The 25,462-nt window shown below is 45.2% G+C and overlaps 1 long non-coding RNA gene across 2 annotated transcripts; it reads right to left on the reverse strand.

Annotated features, from left to right (window-relative positions):
- Nucleotides 1-19,668: 19,668 nt before the first annotated feature.
- On the reverse strand, nt 19,669-25,014 carry LOC117979133 (uncharacterized). 2 transcript variants are annotated; one of them, XR_008624386.2, is made up of 4 exons: nt 23,324-25,014; nt 23,119-23,209; nt 20,239-20,490; nt 19,669-19,907 (listed from the first exon to the last, which is right to left on the reverse strand). It is a non-coding gene; the product is annotated as an uncharacterized LOC117979133 (long non-coding RNA). The 2 variants fall into 2 exon arrangements; XR_004669787.3 differs by having other exon boundaries at nt 19,669-20,490; nt 23,324-24,986.
- Between the last annotated feature and the right edge of the window lie 448 nt (nt 25,015-25,462).

The raw sequence follows: 25,462 nt of genomic DNA on the forward strand, positions 1-25,462 counted from the left end.
GCAGAAGAATAACCCTTATAGTTCTGTTCTTATCTGCCAATTAGATCTCTCTGGAGACTACTAGCCTGCTCTCTCGCCTTCTTTCCACTGTTTACATTTCTCAGTCGGAAATCTGAGAGGGTCGGCCAGACGCAGCGGCTCACGCCTGTAATCCTAGCACTTTGGGAGGCCCAGGCAGGCAGATCTCTATAGGTCAGGAGTTTGAGACCAGCCTGGCCAGCATAGTGAAACCCCATCTCTACTACAATACAAAAATTAGCTGGGCGTGGTGGTGGGAGCCTGTAGTCCCAGCTACTCAGGAGGCTGAGGCAGAATAATTGGTTGAACCTGGCAGGCAGAGGCTACAGTGAGCTGATATTGTGCTGTTGCACTCCAGCCTGGGAGACAGAATGAGACTCTGTCTCAAAAAAAAAAAAAAAAAAAAAAAAGGAAATCTCTGAGATTCTAGAATCTCTCTTCTTTCTAAAACCGCAAACCCCCCCCCTTTTTTTTTTTGAGATAGAGTCTCACTGTGTTGCCAGGCTAGAGTGCAATGGCACAATCTCGGCTCACTGCAACCTCCACCTCCCAGGTTCAAGTGATTCTCCTGCCTCAGCCTCCTGAGTAGCTGGGATTACAGGGGCCTGCCACCATGCCTGGCTAATTTTTGTATTTTTAGTGGAGATGGGGTTTCACCATGCTGGCCAGGCTGGTTTTGAACTCCTAACCTCAGGCAATCCGCCTGCCTTGGCCTCCCAAAGTGCTGGGATTACAGGCGTGAGCCACCGCCCCCAGCCTAAAACCCCAGACTCTTAATATACTCATTCAATAGATGTGCCAGTCAAAGTGTACCTTGCCTTGGGTCACCCAGCAAGTGTCTTTGTCCAGGGTTCCATTTTCAGTCCCCCATGGCCGCAATCTGCTGAACTTGGGCTCTCAACAGGGGGTGCCAGGAGCATGGTTCATCTTCAGTCCTATTTCAAAGCTGGAAGTTAGGACACTTTGAACACTTAACTGAGGGGGAAGCTAGACGTTTTGGGGGTTTTTTTGGCCCTCTTTTCATTTTGTAGGTGCTAAGTCATTATGACAACACAGTGGGGCTGAAGCTGCAGGTGAGGAAGAGGTAACCACGCTGTGTGACAAGCAAAGGACCTAGAGTGGAAAAATTGTAGGAGACATGCGCTCACTCTCACGGTGGTGCAAGAGCCTCCCTGCCTGTTACGCTGTTGGCCCCTCATCTGCCTCACCCTAGACCCAGCTCTAAGGCAGGAAGCGGGAGGGCAGCGGAAGGGGAAAAATTCCATCCTAGCTGCAGGGCTAAATCTAGAATTTATTCCAAGTTAAATGTAGATGGAATGCTAATATGCCAGTCTTAGCCTGCCTTAGGCAGCGAGTCCGGCTCAAAGACCAATGACCTTGCAAGCGGAGAAGGCCATCGCTGAGAGCCCCCCATGGACGCCGACGCCGACGCCGACGCTGAGGAATGTTCAGCCTTTCTCCCTCCCACTGTAGCCCCCTGCTTCACCAGCCTAACGGAGCCTCTGAGCAAAGGTGGCCCCTAGAGAGGCACAGAACAGCGACTCCTCAGAAGGGGCAAGTCTAAATGTTTCTTTTTCTTTTTTTTTACTTGAGACCTTGCTTCAGAAATAAGCTTGAGTCCTGAGGCTTCGCATCGCTCCTAGAGTACAGGGCAGGAAGTGTGACTTCAGAGCATGGGAAAGTAAGTCTCTCCTCTTCTTTGTGGAAATGTTCAACTTCATGGTCCACTCTGGCTGCAGAGTTCATAATTAGAGCTTTATACCCTTTGCCTAATGTGAACTGCAGATTCCTTGGGGGAGTTAGCGTACATTGAACCATATTAGTTCTTACTGAGAGCTGGAATGCCTGCCCCAACGCTGTGTGAAACAACCTCACACCCCTGCGGGCACGACTTGCGTCCCTTCACTGCTGAGATGAGTGTTAGGCCCCCCTGACCTGAGGCAAAGCTCTTTTCACCATCTGCATCTGATAATCAATTATCATGTGTTATCCTGTGACTTCACTGTATTGTTTTACTGAAATGTATTAATGTTCAATGCAACATGGAATCCTGGACTAAAGAACATTAGTGGAAAAACTGGTGCCGTCCGAATAAGAGTCTGTAGTTAGTAGTATTGTAACAATATTGATTACTTTTTCTTTCTCTTTTTTTTTTTTTTTTTTGAGACGGAGTCTCGCTTTGTCCCCCAGGCTGGAGTGCAATGGTATGATCTTGGCTCACTGCAACCTCTGCCTCCCGGGTCCTAGTTATTCTCCTGCCTCAGCCTCCTGAGTAGCTGGGATTACAGGTGCCCGCCACCACATCCAGCTAATTTGTGTATTTTTAGTAGAGACGGGGTTTCAACATGTTGGCCTGGCTGGTCTGGAACTCCTGACCTCAGGTGATCCACACACCTCGGCCTCCCAAAGTGCTGGGATTATAGGCATGAGCCACTGTACCCAGCTAACGACATTGATTTCTTAGTTTAGACAAATGTACCCTGGTTGAATAAGATGTTAACATTAGGAGAGGCCGGGGGGCAACTATATGGGAGCTCATTGAGCTATCTCTGCAACTTTTTTATAAATTTAAAATTATTCCAGGCCAGACGTGGTGGCTCACGCCTATAATCCCAGCACTTTGGGAGGCCGAGGCGTGCAGATCGCTTGAGGCCAGGAGTTTGAGACCAGCCTGGGCAACATGGCAAAACCTCATCTCTACTAAAAATACAAAAATTAGTGGGGCATGATGGCACATGCCTATAATCCCAGCTACTCTGGAGGCTGAGGCAGGAGAATCGCTTGAACCCAGAAGGCAGAGGTTGCAGTGAGCCGAGATCGCACCACTTCACTCCAGCCTTTTAAAATGCACTTTTATAAATATCTTTGACAAAATGCCTTTAAAATGTCTTTTCTGGTGTGTGTGTGTGTGTGTGTGTGTGTGTTTGAGTTTCCTTCAGATAACTGAGCTTGTTTTCACATGAAGCGAAAATCTGCTCATGCATATTGTTTGAGAAAGTCTTGTTTTCTTAGAGGTCTGGAGGCTCTAAAAAATACCTACGGCTTCCTTCTATTCATTTTATATATTTTGGTCCAAAGATTTCATAATTCCATCCCCACCCTGGCTATTCCCTAGGGTTATGAGAGAAAAAGAAAAATATTTTGTAAAGAGCAGGGATTGTATTCTTTTCTTGGCATGTTCCCCTACAGAGCACTGTGTATACTTAAGCCTCTGTATAAATAAATGACACAAATATAGATGTTATGGGGGAGGGTTCATCTTGCCTGATGGCTTTCTGGGGCCCAATGCAACTGTTTTGTTCACGTGTTTATGAATTGAGGCTAGCTTGGGCTTTGAATTAGGACCAGGAAGAGATGTAAACACCCACCATATTGATTGTCACACGTGACCATTTTTTGGAATTTGAGGAAGAAGATGATGAAAAGGGAAGGGGAAAAGAAGAAAAACTGGTGGCCGGGCAGTGTGGCTCACACCTGTAATCCCAGCACTTTGGGAGGCCAAGGTGGGTGAATTACTTGAGGTCAGGAGTTTGAGACCAGCCTGACCAACATGGTGAAACCCCGTCTCCATTAAAAATATAAAAATTAGCGTGACGTGGTGGCGGTCGCCTGTAATCCCAGCTACTCAGGAAGCTGAGGCAGGAGAATCGCTTGAACCCAGCAGGCGGAGGTTGCAGTGAGACAAGATCACGCCATTGCACTCCAGCCTGGGCAACAGAGGGAAACTCTGTCTCCAGAAAAAGAAAAAATAGAAGAAGGAGGGTGGGCACTGTGCCTCATGCCTGTAACTCCAGCACTTTGGGAGGCCCTGGTGGGAGGAATGCTTGAGCCCAGGAGTTTGAGACCAACCTGGGCAACACAGCGAGACCTTGTCTTAATTAAAAAAAAAAAAAATAGAAGAAGGAGATAGGGTTGCAAGAGCCCTAAAAAAGGTGAAGGCTCAGTTGAAAGTGCATCCAGTTTCCTGGGATCCTGTTGAAATGCAGGTTCGGATTCAGTAGGCCTCTAAGGGCTGAGATTCTTCCGGTCAAACCAGCTCCCAGTGAGGCTGCTGCTCCAGGGACCTCACTGGAGAAGTAAGGCCCGGCACAGACTGTACCTTCAAAGCAGTAGTGCAATGGCACTCTCTGTCACTGCTGCTACTCTTGACTTCTGGTTCTCTCTAGCACCTCCCAGATCACTGTTACCGCCTGGATCACTGCCAGTGCTTTTTTTTTTTTTGGACATGATGTCAAAAATGTGAAAGCTTTACAAAGCTTCCTTCAACATTGCATAGGGGAAATCTTCTCTTCCAAAGTCTCTCCAGTAGCTTCTTTTTCCCTTCTACCATGATTTTTTATTTCTTGGTCTCATTTCCAGTCCTTTCTCAGTTTGAATCTCTCATTCATTCAATTCTCTGGCCTCCTCTCTCTATTCAAACTAGTTTTATTTCTCTAGAGATTTTTTTGTTTTTGGAGATGGGGGGGATCTCGCTATGTTGCCCAGGCTGGTCTTGAACTCCTGAGCTCAAGAAATCCTCCCACCTCAGCCTCCCGAGCGGCTGGGACTACAGGTGTGTTTCATCATTCCTGGCTAATCTAGAGATTTTAATGCACAGTCTGCACCAAGAATAATTTCCACCTTTTCTTTTTGGTCCCACCCGGGAACGAAATTAGCATCTCTTAATGGTGGGTAAAATTAGAGTAGACTCAGTGTTTAGTTTTCGTTCATTTCCCAGGCCACTTCTTTATGAAGTAACCTCCATCACAATGTATAGTTTCTAGAAAGTCTGAAGGAGCACTGATGTTTTCCCTCGAATGCAGTTTCTATGTCACCGTGGTAAAGAAGAATTTTCAGGCTTGCAGTCAAGGACAGCCTTTCAAATTCTCTTTGGATGAAACTAATCCCCAAGGCTGCCCAACCTCCCTGTAACTAAGAAGTTTACAAGGCCAAATATTTGATGCACTGGCCTGAAAACAATGATTTGGATGTCAGTCACTGACGACACATCATAATGCTTACCACCACCCTTCCAAACCCACTCCGGACCAGTAAACAGTGATTATGCTGACAGAGCTGAAACAAACCTTTACATCCGTAAGTATCCATTTAACTCCTGAAACCTTAAAGCTTGGCTTGGTGATCATCTCATTAGATTTTTCTGCAGGGTGCCGATACCAAAATGATACAGTATTATTTAAAAGTGGCTTATGTACCATTCTATCAAATGAAACTGTCTATAAACTGGTATTTGCACAAATTTATGTTGTAATGGTAAATGATACTTATCATGAAGAGCCTGGAGCACTCACTTAAGTGCCTTCTGAATCATGCAAGAAAGCTGCAATATTTGTATAATATTTTATGGTGTTAAATATATCTGAAGTTAATTCTTGGGAAATTGGCTATCTATGCCTAATAATACCTTAAACTGGCAGATTTATTTCCAGCTTATCCCGCATTTTCAGCAAGAACATTTTATAAACCATGTTTTAAAACTGAAGGAATTGAGATGAAGGGACTTGCCCAAAGTCCATAGGTGGTAGTAAGTGGAAAATCAGGACAAGAATCCAAGCCTTCTGTTTTCTTTTATATGGTTCTTTATTTGCTTAACCAGAACATCCATTCCTCTTACAATTACTAATAGATAAAGTTAACTGAGTGTAATCCTGGGCCTAAAGTGTGACAATAAACTAAGGAGACAAATTTGGTTTTACCTCCATCTACAACCTGGCAGAATTTTCTTTTTCTTTTTTCTTTTTTGAGATGGAATCTTGCTCTGTTGCCCAGGCTGGAGTGCAATGGCACCATCTCGGCTCACTGTAGCCTCCACCTCTCAGATTCAAGAGATTCTCCCACCTCAGCCTCCCGAGGAGCTGGGATTATAGGCATCTGCCATCACACCTGGCTAATTTTTGTATTTTTAGTAGAGACAGGGTTTCACTGTGTTTGCCAGGCTGGTCTCGAACTCCTGACCTTAGGTGATCTGCCCGCCTCAGCCACCCAAAGTGCTGGGATTACAGAAGTGAGCCACTGTGCCCCGCCTTTTTTTTTTTCTTTTTTCTTTTTTTTTTTTTTGAGACAGAGTCTCACTCTGTCGCCCAGGCTGGATGGAGTGCAGTAGTGTGATCTCGGCTCACTGCAACCTCTGCCTCCCAGGTTCAAGCGATTCTCATGCCTCAGCCTCCTGAGTAACTGGGACTGTAGGCATCTGCCACCACGCCTGGCTAATTTTTGTATTTTTAGTAGAGACGGGGTTTTACCATGTTGGCCAGGCTAGTCTTGAACTTCTGGCCTCAAGTGATCTGCCGACCTCAACCTCCCAAACTGTTGGGATTATAGGCATGAACCACTGAGCCCAGTCCAGTATATCCATATCCAAAATTCACATGGAAGTTGTCTTTTAATTTGTCTGGGGACGATATACACTTATAACTTTATTTTTCTTCTCACACTTTTTATGAATCAACCAAGAAAAAGAAAATGGCTTGTTACCTTGGAATCACAGCTAATTTAAATCCAATTTGATTCAACAAACATCAGTTAAGTATCTATGTGGCATGCACAGTGCTGGGCTTTGGAAATAGAGTGGCTGATAAGACATGGTCATCTCCACCTGGAGGGATTTACAGAGTTGTTAAATAAGTGCTGAGGCTACTGTAGTGGCCCAAGAGGGAATGGTCAACTGGGAGATGAGTTACTGGGGAGGGAGCAGCTAATTTTTGAGGATGAGCGGGCAATTCCAAGGCATATGGGCATATAGAATGTGTGATTATTCCAGAGGGAGAAAAGCTGATATGTGGTCACACCGCTGGGTCGACCAAGCTGCCAATAGTCTGGATGCCCGAAGGTGAGAGTCTGTAGGTCATGTGAAGAGACAGGGCTAGGTCAGGCACTATGGCACACACCTTTAATTCCAGCACTGTGGGAGGCTGAGATGGGAGGATCGCTTGAGCCCCTGAGACTACCCTGGCAACATAGTGAGATCCCCATCCCTACAAAAATTTAAAAAATTAGCCAGGCATGGGGGTGAGTACCTGTAGTCCCAGCTACTTGGGAGGCTGAGGAGGGAGGATTGCTTGAGCCTGGGAGGTGGAGGTTGCAGTGAGCCAGCCATGACTGCGCCACTGCACTGCAGCCTGGATGACAGAGTGAGACCTTGTCTCAAAAAAAAAAAAAAAAATTTAAAAATTTAAAAAAGAGAGAGATAGGGCTGAGCCAAACCCTGTGTGTCACGTTAATGGGCAGTGGAAATTGAAGTTTCCCCATTGACAAGGGGAAACCAAAGAAGAATTTTAAGTAGGAGAGTAACTGTGGCAATTCCAGCTTTTGGCTCACATGAAGTTCCCTCCTCTTCTTCTCTCACTGGTCACTCTTGCTCTCTGACAGGATATACCTTCTGCTCTCCACGTTTATAACCAGCCAGCTCTAGCAAAACCCCTGATGGCCATTTTAGTCAGAGGCCCTACATCCTCCCACTATACAGACTGTAGGATTTTGGGTCCCAAAACATGTTACCCACTCGATGACCTGTTTTATTTGCCAGACTTGACTTAAATGGTTAATCATATTTCTTAATAGTTTGTATGGTTTGGCTCTGTGTCCTCACCCGAATCTTGATGAAATGTAATTTGCAATGTTGGGGAAGAGACCTGGTAGGAGATGATTGGATTGTGAGGGTGGATTTGCCCCTTCCTGCTCTCGTGATAGTGAGTTTTCGTGAGATCTGGTTGTTTAGGTCTTATTGTTTAAAAGTGCATAGCCCCTCCCAATTGGCTCTGTCTCCCTTTCTGCTTTCCAGCCATGAGAAGACATGCCTTGCTTCTCCTTTTCACCTTCTGCCATGATTGTAAGTTTCCTGAGGCTTCCCCAGCTATGCAGAACTGTGAGTCGATTAAACCTCTTTTCTTCATAAATTACCCAGTCTCACGTAGTTCTTTATACCAATGTGAGAATGGACTAACACAATAGTCAAGATAAAAGAAGTCGGGACTTCCCACTAAACAAAGTATGAATCTCAGTTCCAGATGCTGGGATAGTCTAAGTTTTGGGCTGTAGTCATCGTTGGTGCTACAAGAATGATGAATTTTAGAGGTCAGTAGGTTGAGTTATGACTGCAGGAGAAAACAAATCTTACTCTGGTCCAACAGCTTAATACCTGTTTTATTTGAGGATGATCCAGTGTGGTAGTCAGGGTTCTCCAGAGGAACAGAACCAGTAGGATATGTGTGTGTGTTTGTGTGTGTGTAAAGAAAGTGGCTCACTCAGTTTTAGAGGCTGGCAAGTCTCAAGATCTGCAGGGTGATTCAGCAAACTAGAGACCCAGGAGAGTCAATGATGTAGTTCCAGTTAAAGTGGAAAGGCCTAAGAACCAGAAGAGCTGATAGTGTAGTTCCAGTCTGAAGGCCAGTAGGCTTGAGACCCAAGAAGAACTGACGTTTCAGTTTGAGTCTGAAGGCAGGAAAAACGAATGTCCCAGTTCAAAGGCAGTCAGGCAGGAGGAATTCTCTCTTACTTAGGGGAGGGTCAAACTTTTGTTTTCTTCAGTCTTTCAACTGATTGAACATCAGACAGGGGAATCTGCTTTACTCAATGTATTAGTCCGTTCTTGCACTGCTATAAAGAAATACCCAAGACTGGGTAATTTATAAAGAAAAGAGGTTTAATTGGCTCACCATTCTGCAGGCTGTACAGGAGGCATAGCAGCTTCTAGGGAGGCCTCAGGAAACTTAAAATCATGGTGGAAGGTGAAGGGAAAGCAGGCACATCTTACCTGGCCAGAGCAGGAGCAAGAGAGAGGGAGGAGGTGCCACACACTTTTAAACAACCAGATTTCCTGAGAACTCTATCATGAGAACAGCACCAAAGGTGAAAATCTGCCCATTGATCCAATCACTCCCCACCAGGCCCCACCTCTAACACTGGGGATTACAATTCAACACGAGATTTGGGTAGGGACCCAGATCAAAACCATATCACTCAGTCTATCAAGTTAAATGTTAATCTTATCCAAAAACACTCTCACATCCAAAATAATGTTTGACCAATATCTGGGTACTCTGTGACCCAGTCAGGTTGACAGAAAATTAACCATCACACCCAGTACATCAACAATATTTATACACTATAAAATCATCAATAGCCAGGTGTGGTGGCTCACACCTGTAATCCCAGCACTTTGGGAGGCCAAGGTGGGCAGATCACCTGAGGTCAGGATTTCGAGAGCAGCCTGGCCAACATGGCGAAACCCCATCTCTACTAAAAGTACACAAATTAGCCGGGCGTGGTGGCAGGCGCTTGTCATCCCAGCTACTCAGGAGGCTGAGGCAGGAGAATTGCTTGAACCCGGGAGGCAGAGGTTGCAGTGAGCTGAGATCAGGTCACTGCACTCCAGCCTGGGCAACAAGAGCCAGACTCCATCTCAAAAAAAAAAAAAAAATCATTGATAATTTGTGCAGCACATACAAGGTATGTTTATTTCACAGGCATCCTGGGTTTTGCAAGCTTTATCGGTTTTTTTTTTTTTTCTTTTGAGATGAAGTCTCGCTCTGTTGCCCAGGCTAGAGTGCAGTGGCGTGATGTCGGCTCACTGCAAGCTTCGCCTCCTGGGTTCACGTCATTCTCCTGCCTCAGCCTCCCGAGTAGCTGGGACTACAGGTGCCCGCCACCACGCCCAGCTAATTTTTTGTATTTTTTTTTTAGTAGAGACAGGGTTTCACCGTGTTAGTCAGGATGGTCTCGATCTCCTGACCTCGTGATCCGCCTGCCTCGGCCTCCCAAAGTGCTGGGATTACAGGCGTGAGCCACCGCGCCCGGCCAGCTTTATCGTTTTTATCAGCTAAGTTTTTAAAATTGAAAGTCCCCCCTAAAGGGGCAGCATATATGTAAATACCTATTTTTATCTACCTGTACTTCCTTCACTAATATTTTAATTATCTTTGGTCCTTCCTTTGAAGGATGAAAAATTTAAAACTACATGTTTCGTATTTTCTTTGAGCCTTCTATCTTGTGCCTTTCTTGTTTTTGGTGATATTTTTAGAAAAAGGTATTTAAAATGGTCATTATCAGTACTGTGGGCCCCTAATGAGGAGGAGGGAGGTAATTGGGACCAATGTTGACTTAGAGTGGAGGGGAGAGAGCTGGGGAAAGTGGCTTGAGACCCCTCCTCCACAGGAGGACCTGTGGTCCAAACCACTAAGCTAGGGTAGAGCTGAGTCTGATCCAGCTGGTCTGGTCTGTGGAGATTCTATCTGGGCTGAACATGCAGGGCACAAAATGAGATTTCTAAGGAGAGTTTGGGTGCGCTATTTGTATCCAACATGTTTATTCAAGCATCCATCTGTCCTGGGGAAGAGACTAGAACAAACAGGGCCCCTGCCAGTGCTACCAGGGTTCATGGAAGGACAGGGAGCTGGAAAGGTAATTGGAACCAGAGGTCACTGCAGAGAACAGTAATACAGATGGGCCATGTGCAGTTGCTTGTGATAGGGAGACTACAGGTGCACACTCCTATAGACACAGATTCATTCTTGCCAGGAACACTGGGCATGGGACTCTTTTCACCTCCCCCTCAACGGTAGGTGATATGGTTTGGTTGTGTTCCCAACCAATCTCATCTTGAATTGTAGTTCCATAATCACCACGTGTGTGAGCGAAACCAGGTGGAGATAAATGAATCATGGGGGCAGTTTTCCCCATTGTGTTCTTGTGATAGTGAGTTAGTTCTCACAAGAGCTGATGGTTTTATAAGGGGCTTCCCCGCTTCACTGGGCACTCATTCTCCTGCCGCCCTATGAAGAGGTGCCTTCTGCATGATTGTAAGTTTTTCTGAGGCCTCGCCAGCCATGCAGAACTGTGAGTCAATTGAAATATTTTCCTTTATAAATTACCTAGTCTCCGGTATTTCTTCATAGCAGTGTGAGAACCGACTAATACAGTAGGGAAGGCTCTACATGCATTGTGAGCCTGAACTTCCAATTCTGAAGAGCTTTCCTCTTCGCCCTCTTTGGTATTTATTCCACAGTTACCACTGTCTTACATTTACATTTGTTACTTTACAGTTTACATCAGAGCAGTTTCATGCATAGTGCTTCAATCTGAATCTGATATCAGCCTTGAAAGATGAGTAAAGGAGACATGAAGGAATGGACAGCAAGCAATTTAACCAAAGCCACACACAGTTATTTTGCTCCCCGCTCAAGTTCAAGGCTCCCATATCCTTAGATCAGTTCCAAGAGTCTACAGGAAGCTGCTGGCTCAGAAAACCAATGGTTCTGCATAAAGAGATATCCGTGGTTCTGCTAAGGTTTGGATGGGGCATTGGAAGCCTCATCTGGGTAAGTGCCATGGGCCCCAGTCTCTGAGTCAGTCTTTCCCAACTTCTTGTTTGTTTGTTTGTTTTTGAGACGGAGTCTTGCTCTGTCGCCCAGGCTGGAGTGCAGCCGCGCGATCTCTGCTCACTGCAAGCTCCGCCTCCTGGGTTCACGCCATTCTCTTGCCTCAGCCTCCCGAGTAGCTGGGACTACAGGCGCCCGCCACCATGCCCGGCTAATTTTTTGTATTTTTAGTAGAGACGGGGTTTCACCTTGTTAGCCAGGATGGTCTCGATTTCCTGACCTCGTGATCCGCCCGCCTCGGCCTCCCAAAGTGCTGGGATTACAGGCATGAGCCACTGCGCCCGGCCTCTTTCCCAACTTCTTGTAGCCTGATTCTGAAATCTGCAGCTCATCAGCCCACCCTTGAATGATCTCTCCCTTGAATGATGACCCTGGATTTGACCTAGATCCTCACAGTTTGCCTGCAAAGCCCATACCTATCTCTTTAATGGAAGGAGATAGAGCACTAGTTATCTCCAGATCCCTCGGGGTAAGAGTCTAGGGGAGCAAGCACCCGTCTGGGTAATGAATATTTCCTTCCTGCCTCACATTTTATTCCCCTTCATGAGGAATTTCTTGTGTGTCCTTTTTGATGATTAAAAATTATGTCTTGGCCAGGGGCAGTGGCTCACACCTGTAATCCCAGTGCTTTGGGAGGCTGAGCCAGGAGGATTGGTTGAGGCCAGGAGTTTGAAAACAGCCTGGCCAACATAGCAAGACTCTGTCTTTATCTTTTTTTTTTTGAGACGAAGCTTGCTGTGTCAACCAGGCTGGAGTGCAGTGGCATGATCTCAGCTCACTGCAGCGTTCACCTCCTCGGTTCAAGCAATTCTCCTGCTTCAGCCTTCTGAGTAGCTGGGATTACTGGCAAGCGCCACATGCCCAGCTAGTTTTTGTATTTTTAGTAGAGATGGGGTTTCACCATGTTGCTCAGGCTGGTGTGGAATTCCTTACCTCATGATCTGCCTGCCTCGGCCTCCCAAAGTGATGGGATTACAGGCATGAGCCACGATGCCCAGCCTATCTTTTTTAATTTTTAAAAATTATGTCTCTCTTATGGATGGCAGTCTTGCTGTTATGATGATCCTTTTCGGGATCTTTGGTCTTTGTGAGATGTGGAAGTAAACCTGCATGCCATACACGGGAGTGCTAAAGGGCAATGAATGATTAATTCATTTTAAAGTCACAAACTGAGTACGAGGTGAGACAGAAGCAGGCTGTAAATCCCTTTACTCCTAAACTCTGCCTCTCTCTAAACTGACAGATAACATTGGAGAGCTCTTTGATTCCTCTATTTATCCAGGACAAAGAACTAGCTATAAATCTCCTGCAGGTAGAAGGTGCCAAGAGAATGAAAGTGACACGATGCTACTGTTCATTCTTTTCTCATCTTTTGGTGTCCTTCCTAACACCCAAAGCTAAAGATTCTAAGAAGACACTAGGGTGGTTGGTCACAGTGTAGGGTATCACAAAACAGTCAGCTCTTCCACCTTCACCCTCCCAAAAGTACTTATTCCGAAGGTACTTAGAACTCTTAACTGTGGACTTTGGGGCACAGGATGGGTCTCAGACCAAGTTGCTGGCTAAGGAACATATATATACACCCATCTCCACCACAGACTGAGCTGCAAGGGGTTTTGGAGGCTTATGGCTCTTTGACTATGTTTGAAAGTTAACCAGACAGTCTTCAACATAGGAAATAAATGGCACTCTTCTTATCATTCTACGTCTCAGGTTGGGTGCCCTAGAAGCTGATCCCCAGGTGAGGGTTCAGGTGCACATGTTAATGGGGCAGCGGTGTAGCAGAAAGGGGTGAGTGAAACAGGATGAGACATGGGAAGGAACCAAGCAAGAATGTGATCCCAGATGGAGTCTAGCTTCAGTCTGGCCCCTAAGGACATGACTTGCACCACAGAGTTGCTCCGACCTTCAGGCAGGGGTGCAGCCTTGTGTATAGGGGATCACTCCCCGTCAATCAGGAGTTGGTTGGCTATCCTGGATGGGAGTGGTGGTGTACACTCCAGGATGAGGGCCTCTTGTGCAGCTGAGGGCATTCTCTGGAGAAGAGGCCAGCTGTGAGCCCTTTGCAGCCATCAAGGAGAGGCACCAACAGAGTTCACCTGTGACATGAGGAGCCATAGGACCAACACAGGCCATTGGGCAGAGCTGAGATCATAGAGACACCTGTTGTATTTTGGCTTCCTAGAATTAGGCTGAGGAGGTATACTATTATTAAGAGGTTGATCTAGGTTTTGTGTGGCCTGAAATTGTAATTTGGGGAGCCCTTTTTAAGGACAAGAACACAAAACCGTGAATTCAAAATTAGGTTCACAACCTGTGCAAGTGGCAGGCCCTGAAGCTGAAGCTTTGTGAGCTTCATCTGTCTCTGGGTGTTTCAGTTCCTTTGGCCAGAAGAAAAAATTGAGGTTCAGAGCTTAAGTGAAATTGCCCGAAGACATCAATTAAAGAGGTGGCTGGAGATAGAGCCTGATTCTTCTGGTTCATAGTCCAACACCTGCTCTGTTATAGCATGAGCCATACCCACTGCAGAGGACTGCTGGGAGGGCTAGAAGATAATAAACAAGAACATACTTTGTAAGCTGTCCCTGAAGTGCCACGTGGCTATAAGGCATTATGATTAAATGGGCAATTGATCTGTGAGGTGGGATGTTTCCAACTCGAATAATTTGGACAAAGGAGATATATTTTTTATCTCCTGAGTTTTCCACACTGGCTTGCTAGGCTTGTACAATTTTTTTCCCTTTTTTTCACATTCCTAGTTTGATTCAAAGTTGCAAGCTTCCAAAATTGGCATAAGTCATAAAATAATAAATCTCTCAGGCTTGCAGCTACTTGCCTCAGCATGAAAATAGAAAATGGAGGCTTTGTCATAGAAAACAAGAGCATTCTTCCTTATTCTACCAGAATGAATCGTTGATGAGCAGTCAACCATTCTTAAGAGGCAAGGCTGAGCAGATAAGAAAGGGTGCTCTCCGGAATTTATGGTGCAGAGCAATGATAAAATGGATTCCTAAAAACATTTCTCTGTCCAAAAATTGTTGGCAGCTGGCACAGGTAACTCTAAGTTCTGGATGCTACAGTTTCTACCCAGTAAGTTCTCCCTCACCCAAGCTTTTATTAACAATAGGTTGGGGAGGTTTCACTTATCTGCTAAAGGTAAGTGGATGTTACTTAATTGGGATTAAGTTGCCCCTTGCCTTCTTCCCTGCAGACTGGACAGCTCTATTGAATTGTTGGACAGTAGCACACTGGAAGAGCTGAACAGCATTACTGAAAAACGTCTTTCTTTCAGAGAACTTTTGTTCACTCTGTCGAAGATGAAGTCCAAGACTCTAGGACTTCAGCATCTGCGCTGGTAGACAGTGCTTATGCTAACCTTCTCTCCTATGAGGGAATCCCTTGTGGAATGTGTCAGGGAGGGGGTCAGTCAGCCACCAATGGAACCCTCCCACTGCCAGGGACTCACTTCTTCCTGACACCTTCCTCATTGTTGGGGACTCAGGACAGCTTTTCTTACTCTACCCTGAAATCTGCCTCCCTTTTATTTTTACCTATTGATATTTCTACCCAGTAAGAGTTATTCTGTGTTAGGCCAGGCGTGGTGGCTCACACCTGTAATCCCAGCACTTTGGGAGGCTGAGATGGGCAGATCACCTGAGGTCAGGAGTTGGAGACCAGCCTGGCCAACATGATGAAACCCCGTCTCTACTAAAAATACAAAAATTAGCCAGGTGTGGTGGTGTGCACCTGTAGTCCCAGCTACTCAGGAGTCTGAGGCAGGAGAATCGCTTGAACCTGGGAGGCAGAGGTTGCAGTGAGCCAAAACTGCGCCACTGCACTCCAGCCTGGGCGACAAGAGTGAAACTCTGTCTCAAAAATAAAAAAAAAATAAAAAAAATAAAGGAGTAGTCATTCTGTGTTACTGAATCTTAGGGAGTAAGACCAAAGACTTCTTCTTACTTCCTTTTTATACCTTGCAGAAATCATCACACTTGCAATGCTTTTTCACATCTGGTTTTCTTGCTTTGCTGTGCAGGCACATTTGACTTCTTTCTAGCTGCTCTCCAATGGCTAGCAAGTGTCTGGCCCATGTTTGGTGTCTGAGAAATGTGTGAGAAATGAATGAATGAGTGAATGAACAAAATCCATTTCTACTACATTACAGCTTTTCAAATATTGAGAGAGTTGTTAGATTGTTTCTCCTATTCTCCATCTTTTTTTTTCCAACAAACTAATTACTCTTCAACAGTTCCTTGCATTTTCAGACCCACTTTGTCTTGTCAACTTCCTTTGCCAGTATTAATTCCTATTAAATTGTGGCTTTGGCCAGGCGTGGTGGCTCATGCCTGTAATCCCAGCACTTTGGGAAGCCGAGGCGGGTGAATCACTTGAGGTCAGGAGTTCAAGAACAGGCTGGCCAACATGGGAAACCCTTGTCTCCACTAAAAATTTAAAAAATTAGCCAGGCATGGTGGCAGGCACCTGTAATCCCAGCTACTAGGGATGCTGAGACACGAGAATTACTTGAACCCAGGAAGCAGAGGTTGCAGTGAGCCGAGATCACGCCACTACACTCCAGACTGGGTGATGGAGCAAGACTCCGTCAAAAAAAAAAAAAAAAAAAAATGTGGCTTTTACAAGTGTTCACAACACCCCAGACAAGGTGTCACTGGGGTGGAGTAGCGTGGGATCATCTTGTGGACACCATGAGCCTTTTATTTAAAGAAGGCTCCATGAATTCCTTCCAATATTTTTATGACTGTTCCTACTCAGACAAAGAAGGATGTCATGTCACTGGATTTGGAGCCAGACATAGCTGAGTGTGCATTTGAGTTCTACCACTTGCACCTGTGCTCTTGTGTAACTTGTCCTTTTTGCATTTTAGATTCAGCAGCTGTAAACTGAAGCTAATTCTACAAATCCTTTGTGAAGGTGGACCAAAATAACATATGTAAAGTCCCTGACACATTTCCTGACCTGTGCATAGTAGACACTCAATACATGGGCGCTATAAGTATGTTTCATGATCTCTGATTGGGGTAATATCAAGGGAGTCAGTTAGATTAAGGCTATATTCACATTTAATTAGAGTACACAATAGTTAAAGCATGCTAATAAAGAGACCCCTAGAGCTTTGGATATGAAAAAAATCAATGCATATTCTGCATTCAAAAAGCAAAGTCTGTAGCAACTATAAGATCATTTAAATGAACATGATAATACTCTTTTGGGACTTCCCAGAAGTTTTTATAATATAATCTGTTTAGTTCAGGTAAGTCCGGTTTCATCCACAGAGGAACAGAGGCAAGGAAATATATAAGGTGATACACACCTGGTAGGTTTTGCTGTTTCACTGGGCTACAAAGTAGGCCATAGAACCATCTAGTAAGATTTATAGTAGACTGGAAGGGCAGGATACAACGCAATGCTCCCACCAACTTCAGAGCCACTGGAAGAGCAGAAGAGTGCTGGAGAATGTGGAGGCCTGTTGCCTGGGACTAGTTTTCTCCTCTTCCTTTATACTTGAACAGTTAGGCACAGGTCCATGCTCACAGATCTCTGCCAAATGCTTACAGAGGGTACCTAGAATTGGCTGCCTGACCTTTGCCTTCTAGTACATCGACTAAAAGGAATTGCTCCAAGCTTTAGACTGCAGCGAGATAGTGAATGTTTTTAGCTCCAAGGTACCTGAGCTCAGCCAGCTGAGAGAGGCCATCTCTTGGCTGGCCTGTTTGATAACAGAGGACATGCTATGTGCAGCTCATTTGTGCTCTAAGGCCTATGGAGAATAAGGGCATGAGGGCCTGGAGTTGGGACTCATAGAATCATTCCTCTTCTGTTTATGTTACTGGTCTGATCATCTTAGATGAGCAGAAATTACAGTTGGTCTGCTATTTGTCCATTATCTCCTATCCCTCCCTGGTTTTTACACAGTAAGGCCCTTTCATTTAGTGGTCTCTCAACTGTGGGGAGGGGCCCAGTTTGGGGCATGTGGATATTCGCTCTCACTTACCACTTTGTTTATAGAACTCTGTCCTTGGCCTTGGAGAAAGTTCTTCAAGATCAGGAATGGTGAGGGTAGACGGAGAAATGAGTGTGGGTGTGGGCTGATGGTATGATGAAGCTCAGGAGGTGAAGTTTTCAAGATCCTGGGATTTGGGGATCTTCTTGACTTAACATATTTATGGCTTTCATTGTCTGTATTGTACATTCAAGATCAAGAATTAAGATCTTTTTTTTTTTTTTTCTTTTTTTGAGACGGAGTCTTGCTTTGTCGCCCAGCCTGGAGTGCAGTGGTGCGATCTCGGCTCACTGCAAGCTCCGCCTCCCAGGTTCACGCTGTTCTCCTGCTTCAGCCTCCCGAGTAGCTGGGACTACGGGTGCCCACCACCAGGCCCGGCTAATTTTTTCTGTTTTTAGTAGAGATGGGGTTTCACCGTGTTAGCCAGGACGGTCTCGATCTCCTGACCTCGTGATCCGCCTGCCTCGGCCTCCCAAAGTGCTGGGATTACAGGCGTGAGCCACCGCGCCTGGCCAAGATTTAAGATCTTGAAACATAAGTGGGCCATTCATTGAGGCTGGAATGTGAACCAAAGGGGACCCACGTCCTTGGAACTTTTCTTTTTCCTTTCTTCTTTTGTGTATATCTCAGAATTCTAGGTGAGTCATTTAGATGTCATATTTAATGAAGCACCTGCCTAGGGACTTTAGTGAGCAACCCCAAAGCCAGTTGCAAGGAACTCCAAGATTATAACATGTGTCATTTAGATCTTTGTCCATGGTATGTGACACTGCTTGCTACTGACAAAAACAAAAAGCAAATCGATTTCCCCCTTCCTTCAAAACAAATAACAGAAAAACATGGGATGTGAGTGAGAAGGCTTGGAGTTTCTATTTGTGCTAACTCTAGAACATTGGCCAAGATGAAAACCACCCTTGGCAGGGCACGGCGACTCATGTCTGTAATCCCAGCACTTTGGGGCAGGAGGATTACAAGGTCAGGAGTTTGAGACCAGCCTGGTCAATATAGTGAAACCCTGTCTCTACTAAAAATACAAAAAAATTAGCTAGGTGTGGTGGCTGGTGCCTGTAATCCCAGCTACTTGGGAGGCTGAGGCAGGAGAATTCCTTGAACCCAGGAGGTGGAGGTTGCAGTGAGCCGAGATTGCGCCACTGCACTCCAGCCCTGGCGATGGTGCAAGACTCCGTCTCAAAACAAACAAACAAAGAAACAAAAAAACTGGTCTTATCAGTAAAATGGAAAGGTTAAATGGAAATATGGAAATTATCTTCTAGCCAAAATAGGGGGTGTGAATGAGGATTATGATTAGAATTATTGAGATGGAAGAAGAAAAACATAAAGGTAGCTTAGGTATATTAGGTATGGTTTCTTTCTTTTTTCTTTTTTTTTTTTTTTAAGATGGAGTCTTGCTCTTGTCGCCCAGGCTGGGGTGCAGTGGTGCAGTCTTGGCTCACTGCAACCTCCACCTCCCAGGTTCAACTGATTCTCTTGCCTCAGCCTTCTGAGTAGCTGGGATTACAGGCACCTGCCACCATGCCCAGCTAATTTTTGTACTTTTAGTAGAGACAGGGTTTCCCCATGTTGGGCAGGCTGGTCTCAAACTCTTGACCTCAGGTGATCCACCTGCCTCGGCCTCCCAAAGTGCTGGGATTACAAGCATGAGCCACCACACCTGGCCTAGGTATGGTTTCTTTTGGAAATATTAGGACTTGGGTGACATCCATGGGCATGGCCTCTACAGAATGGAAACCCTGCTTCTCTCCACATTCCCATTTCTGACACCAGGCTGAACAGTTCATGTGGTCAAAATGCCCATACCAAGGGCTCTTCTCCTCTTGGTGCTCCTGGGATAAAAGTAGTAGCAGCCAGTATTTATTGAGCAAGTGATATGAGCAGGCACTGTGTGAAAAGCTTAATTCATATTATCTCACTTATTTCTCACTATAAGTCTCTATCGTCATTTTTTAGATAAGGAGACTGAGACTAAGAGGTTGTCATTTGCTCAAGATCACACAGCAAATAGGAGTATAATTCTTTCATTTTTTCTAAATGTCTTAATCACTCTGACTCACACCTGTGTTGTTTTAGTCTTTTTGGTCTTCTAGTCTTTTTCTGAGGTTTCCACTTTAGCTGTTTGCTAGGTAACTGCCCATCAGGTTCACCTTGCCCGCTGCCTAGACAGAGCCAATTTACCGAGACAGGGGAATTGCAATAGAGAAAGAGTAATTCATGCATAACCGGCTGTGTGGGAAACCAGAGTTTTATTATTACTCAAATCAGTCTCCCAAGCATTCAGGGATCAGAGTTTTTAAAGATAATTTGGTGGGTAGGGGCTTGGAAAGTGGGGAGCACTGATTTGTCAGGTTGGAAATGGAATCATAGGGGGTCGAAGTGAGTTTTTCTTGCTGTCTTCTGTTCCTGGGTGGAGTTGCAGAACCGGTTGAGCCAGATTATGGTCTGGGTGGTGTCAGCTGATCCATCAAGTGCAGGATCTGCAAAATATCTCAAGCACTGAACTTAGGTTTTACAACAGTGATGTTATCCCCAGGAGCAATTTGGGGAGGCTCTGACTCTTGCAGCCAGAGGCTGCATGACCCCTTAACCATAATTTCTAATCTTGTAGCTAATTTGTTAGTCCTGCAAAGGCAGACTGGTCCCAAGACAAGAAGGGGGTCTTTTCGGAAAGGACTATTACCAATTTTGTTTCGCAGTTGAAGCATAAACTAAATTTCTTCCCAAGGTTAGTTCGGCCTTTGCCCAGGAATGAACAAGGGCAACTTAAAGGTTAGAAGCAAGATGGAGGCTGGGTGCAGTGGCTCACACCTGTGATCTCAGCACTTTGGGAGGCCAAGGCAGGCAGATCACCTGAGGTTGGGAGTTCGAGACCAGACTGACCAACATGGAGAAACCCCGTCTCTACTAAAAATATAAAATTAGCCGGGCGTGGTGGCACATGCCTCTAATCCCAGCTACTCGGGAGGCTGAGGCAGGAGAATTGCTTGAATCCAGGAGGTGGGGGTTGTGGTCAGCCGAGATCAAACCATTGCACTTCAGCCTGGGCAACAGAGCGAGACTCTGTCTCAAAAAAAAAAAAAAAAAAAGAGAAAAGATGGAGTCAGTTAGGTCTGATGTCTTTCACTGTCATAATTTCCTCAGTTATAATTTTTGCAAAGGCGGTTTCACCAATTTCATTACCATATCTACAAATTCAAGTGCATCCAGCAGAGTTAACCCCTCTAGATTGCAAACGTGAAAATAAGGATTTATTTTGCCTGTCGTGTTTACAACTATATCTCCTGCCACATAATAGGTACTTTATATATATTTGTCATATGAAAGATTAATTGAATGGGCTGAGCATAGTGGCTCAATTCTGTAATCCCAGCACTTTGGGAGGCCAAGATGGGAGGATTGCTTGAGGTCAGGAGTCTAAGACTGCAGTGAGCTATGATGCCACCGCATTCTAGCCTGGGAAACAGAGTAAGACCCTATCTTAAAAAAAAAAAAATTGTGGAAGACAGTGTGGCGATTCCTAAATAATCTAGAACTAGAAATACCATTTGACCCAGCCATCCTATTACTGGGTATACACCCAAAGGATTATAAATCATGCTGCTATAAAGACACATGCACACATATGTTTATTGTGGCACTATTCACAATAGCAAAGACTTGGAACCAACCCAAATGTCCATCAATGATAGACTGGATTAAGAAAATGTGGCACATATACACCATGGAATACTATGTAGCCATAAAAAGGATGAGTTCATGTCCTTTGTAGGGACATGGATGAAGCTGGAAACCATCATTCTCAGCAAACTATCGCAAGGACAAAAAACCAAACACCGTATGTTCTCACTCATAGGTGGGAATTGAAAAATGAGAACACTTGGACACAGGCAGGAGAACATCACACACTGGGGCCTGTCGTGGGGTGGGGGGAGGGGGGAGGGATAGCATTAGGAGGTATACCTAATGTAAATGACAAGTTAATGGGTGCAGCACACCAACATGGCACATGTATACATATGTAACAAACCTGCACTTTGTGCACATGTACCCTAGAATTTAAAGTATAATAATAATAATAATAATGATAAAAGATTTATTGTTGAATGAATGATATGTCAACAGAAACTCAGATCCAGGGATTTGCTTTTGGGCTGAGATCAGGCCTCTTGAACTAGGATCTGGGTGGGGATCTATCCACAATATGTGGCTGCATTCTGAAGACTGCTTGCATATCTTTTAAAATCCTGAAAGGTAGCATAATTGCTCAAGAAAAGTATGTCTATCCTTGGTATCAGGACCAAAACGAAATTTATCCTGAGAACCCTCATAAAGACATCTTGCATAATGAATACAACACGTTTTCAACAACATCCATGAGGAAACACCATGGAGATGCGCTATGGTGCTTTCCTTTGGCTACACGCAGTAAAGGTGGATGGTGGCTTCTAGAAGTGCAATCAGAAGCCACCAGGCCTGGCCGGGCATGGTGGCTCACGCCTGTAATCCCAGCACTTTGGGAGGCCGAGATGGCTGGATCACCTGAGGTCAGGAGTTTGAGACCAGCTTGGCCAATATGGTGAAACCCCATCTCTACTAAAAATACAAAAATTAGCCGGGTAGTAGTGGCATATGCCTGTAATCCCAGCTACTCAGAAGGCTGAGGCAGGAGAATCTCTTGAACCTGGGAGATGGGGTTGCAGTGAGCCAAGACTGCACCACCGCACTCCAGCCTGGCCGAAAGAGTGAGACTCTGTCTCAAAAAAAAAAAAAAAAGAAAGAAAGAAAAAGGAAAAAAAGGAAGCCACCAGGCCCAAGCCTTGGATGTCCCTGAAGAGGAGCCTCCCTCTCTGTTTTAAGCATCCCTTCTCCCTCTCTGGCTCTTTGTGTGGGTTTGCATTCTGAGAGCAGTTGGGCACCCTGGGGAGATTTCATTCTTGAATTGCTCTAAAAACAGCACTAGAAAATTTAAACACATGCTCACACTCACTCTATGTTTTCTCTTGGGCCCATTACTTACCCCAAAAGACACTAGATCTAAAAGACCATTCCACTTGGAGGAAGCCCAAAGGATTGAAAAAGGTCTCATGGGTTTCCAAATAAGATGATGGAAAAATGCAAAACAACCCAGCAACAGCCACCCAGTTTGATGCTGGTGCCCTTTATTTCAATGCAAATTTAAGACAATCATGGCTCAAGAAAGAGAAATGAAACTGTGCAGGACCTGGCCCCATAGAAACACAGATTTTCATTCTCTGTGGCATGCTTTGCTGACGTTACAGAATTTTGGAAAAGTCAATTATTCACAAGTAAGACTTGTAAAATTCTCTAGCCCATAAAGAGTCTTACAATTTTCTCTGGAACTGCAAAATAAATTTTAGACTTATCATTTTGTCATTTAAAGTCCCCAGATCTAGAGCCAGAATACTTAGGGATGCTGGCAGAGTTGCAGGAAAAAAAACTTCTCTCCCAAGGCTTTGTTCTGTTCCAGCGAGCCTGCCAGTTCTGCCTGTACATCCAGTGAGGGGTTGTGTAATCCCAACACTTCTGGGAGCCTACCAACACTAGAAGAGCCTGTCTCCAACTTTAACCTGGCCTGGCAGGTCCCCCAAACAAAGAACCACTTCATTGTCTGTAGAACCAGTTTGGACCACATTCTGCTGGATTTAAATCTATAATCCACCCACCTACCTGGCACAGGTGGCTAAGAAGTAGTTCTTTTCTCATTTGTATGCCAGAATTTCTGGGCTGTGTTTGGTTTTATCTTTTTCTTCCCCTTCATCTATAACAAAAGAGAGGAAACAGAGGGTATGAGAAGTGTTGCACATCCCCATGGAGGACAGCACCAGAGGGTGTGACCTCAGACCACAACATGGGAAAAGTTAGTGACACTCACGGAAGAGTTCCGGGCCGGGTGCAGTGGCTCACACCTGTAATCCCATCACTTTTGGAGGCCGAGGTGGGTGGATCACTTGAGGTCAGATGTTTGAGAGTAGCCCGGCCAACATGGTGAAACTCCGTCTCTACTAAAAATACGAAAATTAGCGAGGCATGATGGCATGCACCTGTAGTCTCAGCTACTATTCGGGTGGCTGAGGCAGAAGAATTGCTTGAACCCAGGAGGCGGAGGTTGCAGTGAGCCAAGATTGCACCACTGCACTCCAGCCTGGGAAACAGAGTGAGACTCTGTCTCAAAAAAAAAAAAAAAGAGTTCCCCTGCCAGGGCAAGTGATGGACACTAGGAATGGACTCTGCTCCGATGTTGGCATAGGGGTATTGGGCAGGTCCGATTTCCCCTTTTAGCCACATGAAGTAGACTGGACTGTTCAAAGTTATGACCTAAAGGGTATCAGGAAGGTCCTGCCTCCATGTATTTCTCTTTTTAATATGTCCACTGTTAGGACTTCGTGTCTGATTGAAAGTTGTTGAGTTTTAAAGAATAACCTACAAAAGCTGGGCGCGGTAGCTCATGCCTGTAATCCCCACACTTTGGGAGGCCAAGGTGGGTGGATCATGAGGTCAGGAGTTCAAGACCAGTGTGGCCAAGATAGTGAAACCCCATCTCTACTAAAAATACAAAAATTAGCTGGGTGTGGTGGTACATGCCTGTAATCCCAGCTACTCGTGAGGCTGAGGCAGAAGAATTGCTTGAACCCGGGAGGCAGAGGTTTCAGTGAGCCGAGATTGCGCCACTGCACTCCAGCCTGGGCGACAGAGCGAGACTCATCTCAGAAAAAAAAAAAAGAATAACCTACAAAAATGTAATTATTTTGTGGAAGGTTTTGCCTGAAACAGTTTTCTGGTAAAAACATTCATAGAAGGGTCACACTCAAGTACTACAAATGCATCAACATTTCCTTAAAGATTTCTATTAATGGAGAATTAAAGCCCACAAGAGCTGTGAAGTTGACTTTCAACAGTCTTTGACTAGGATCAGGAATTTTATGCTTTTTAACTCCTTGTTCTGTCACTGATTCTCAAGGCTTAGGCTGGAAGAGACAGAAAAGAGGGAGTTGACCTCTTCCAGGAGTTGGCCTGGAGGAAACATTTTGTCCCCAGATCCCAGCGCCTCCCAGTGTCACTGGCAAATTAAAACAATGCTTAGGGACCTCTTTATGCCATCAGTGGGATGAGGACATAGATGCAGGTCAAAAAAGAAAAGGGGGGTGAAAGAAGAGAGGAAGAAAAAAAACAGGAGAAAGGGAAGGCTTCAGGGAAGGAGGGTCAAGTCTAGCACCAGCAAATTTGTTGGAGGGGCTATACTCAGTTGCCCTCCCAGCTGTGGGCTGCTGACAGATGGTCTGTGGATGTGTCTGAAGGTGCAGGCACAGGGGTGGAAGTGGCACTGGCCTGGACCACAAGGGTTCTAGTCCCTGTTCTGTAGTAACTAGCTGAATGACCTTTGGTGTTTTTTATCCATAACAGGAGGGGGTTGGCCATATGGTCTCAAAGGTTGCTTCCAACTGGAGCAGTTCCTGGGTTGTGAAATGGTGATAATTTTGAAAGCCTGTGACTCCACCACCAGTAGGGAACCACACCTTATGCAGAGGACATCCTAATTAACCCAAAGGAATGATGAGCTGTGGAGGTTTCTGTCCTCCCCACCCCCGCCAGTTCCCAACTGTTGAGTCTCATTGTTGGTAGAAAGTTCATAGGAAAAGTGCTTGGAAACTGTTGCTGGTCTTCCTTCCTTCCTTTAACCTTGAGATAAGAATGCCTTTGTTTGAGTCTCAAGCATGTCTCAAGTTATGTAACTCACTTGTATTAAAACTCTCCCTGACTGTTTTATATTCAGCTTTCTAGCTGCCCTGGTTTGCAGCTTTAATTGAATAGGTGGCCTTGTATTTATGCTAATTTTTTGTCTTTCTCTTTCAGATCTCGATGGGATAACCACATTGGTTTGTTTAGTAAACACTGAGACCAACTCCACCATCCAGAGGCCTGACAGACAAATGGCCTGAGACAGGGCTGGGAAAGTTTTGCTTCTGGTTGGGACTTCAGGAAGAGTTTTGTTTTGTTTTGTTTTCCCCCAAGG

Source organism: Pan paniscus, chromosome 12, assembly GCF_029289425.2.
Source record: "Pan paniscus chromosome 12, NHGRI_mPanPan1-v2.0_pri, whole genome shotgun sequence".
In the NCBI taxonomy this organism is placed as follows: domain Eukaryota; kingdom Metazoa; phylum Chordata; class Mammalia; order Primates; family Hominidae; genus Pan; species Pan paniscus.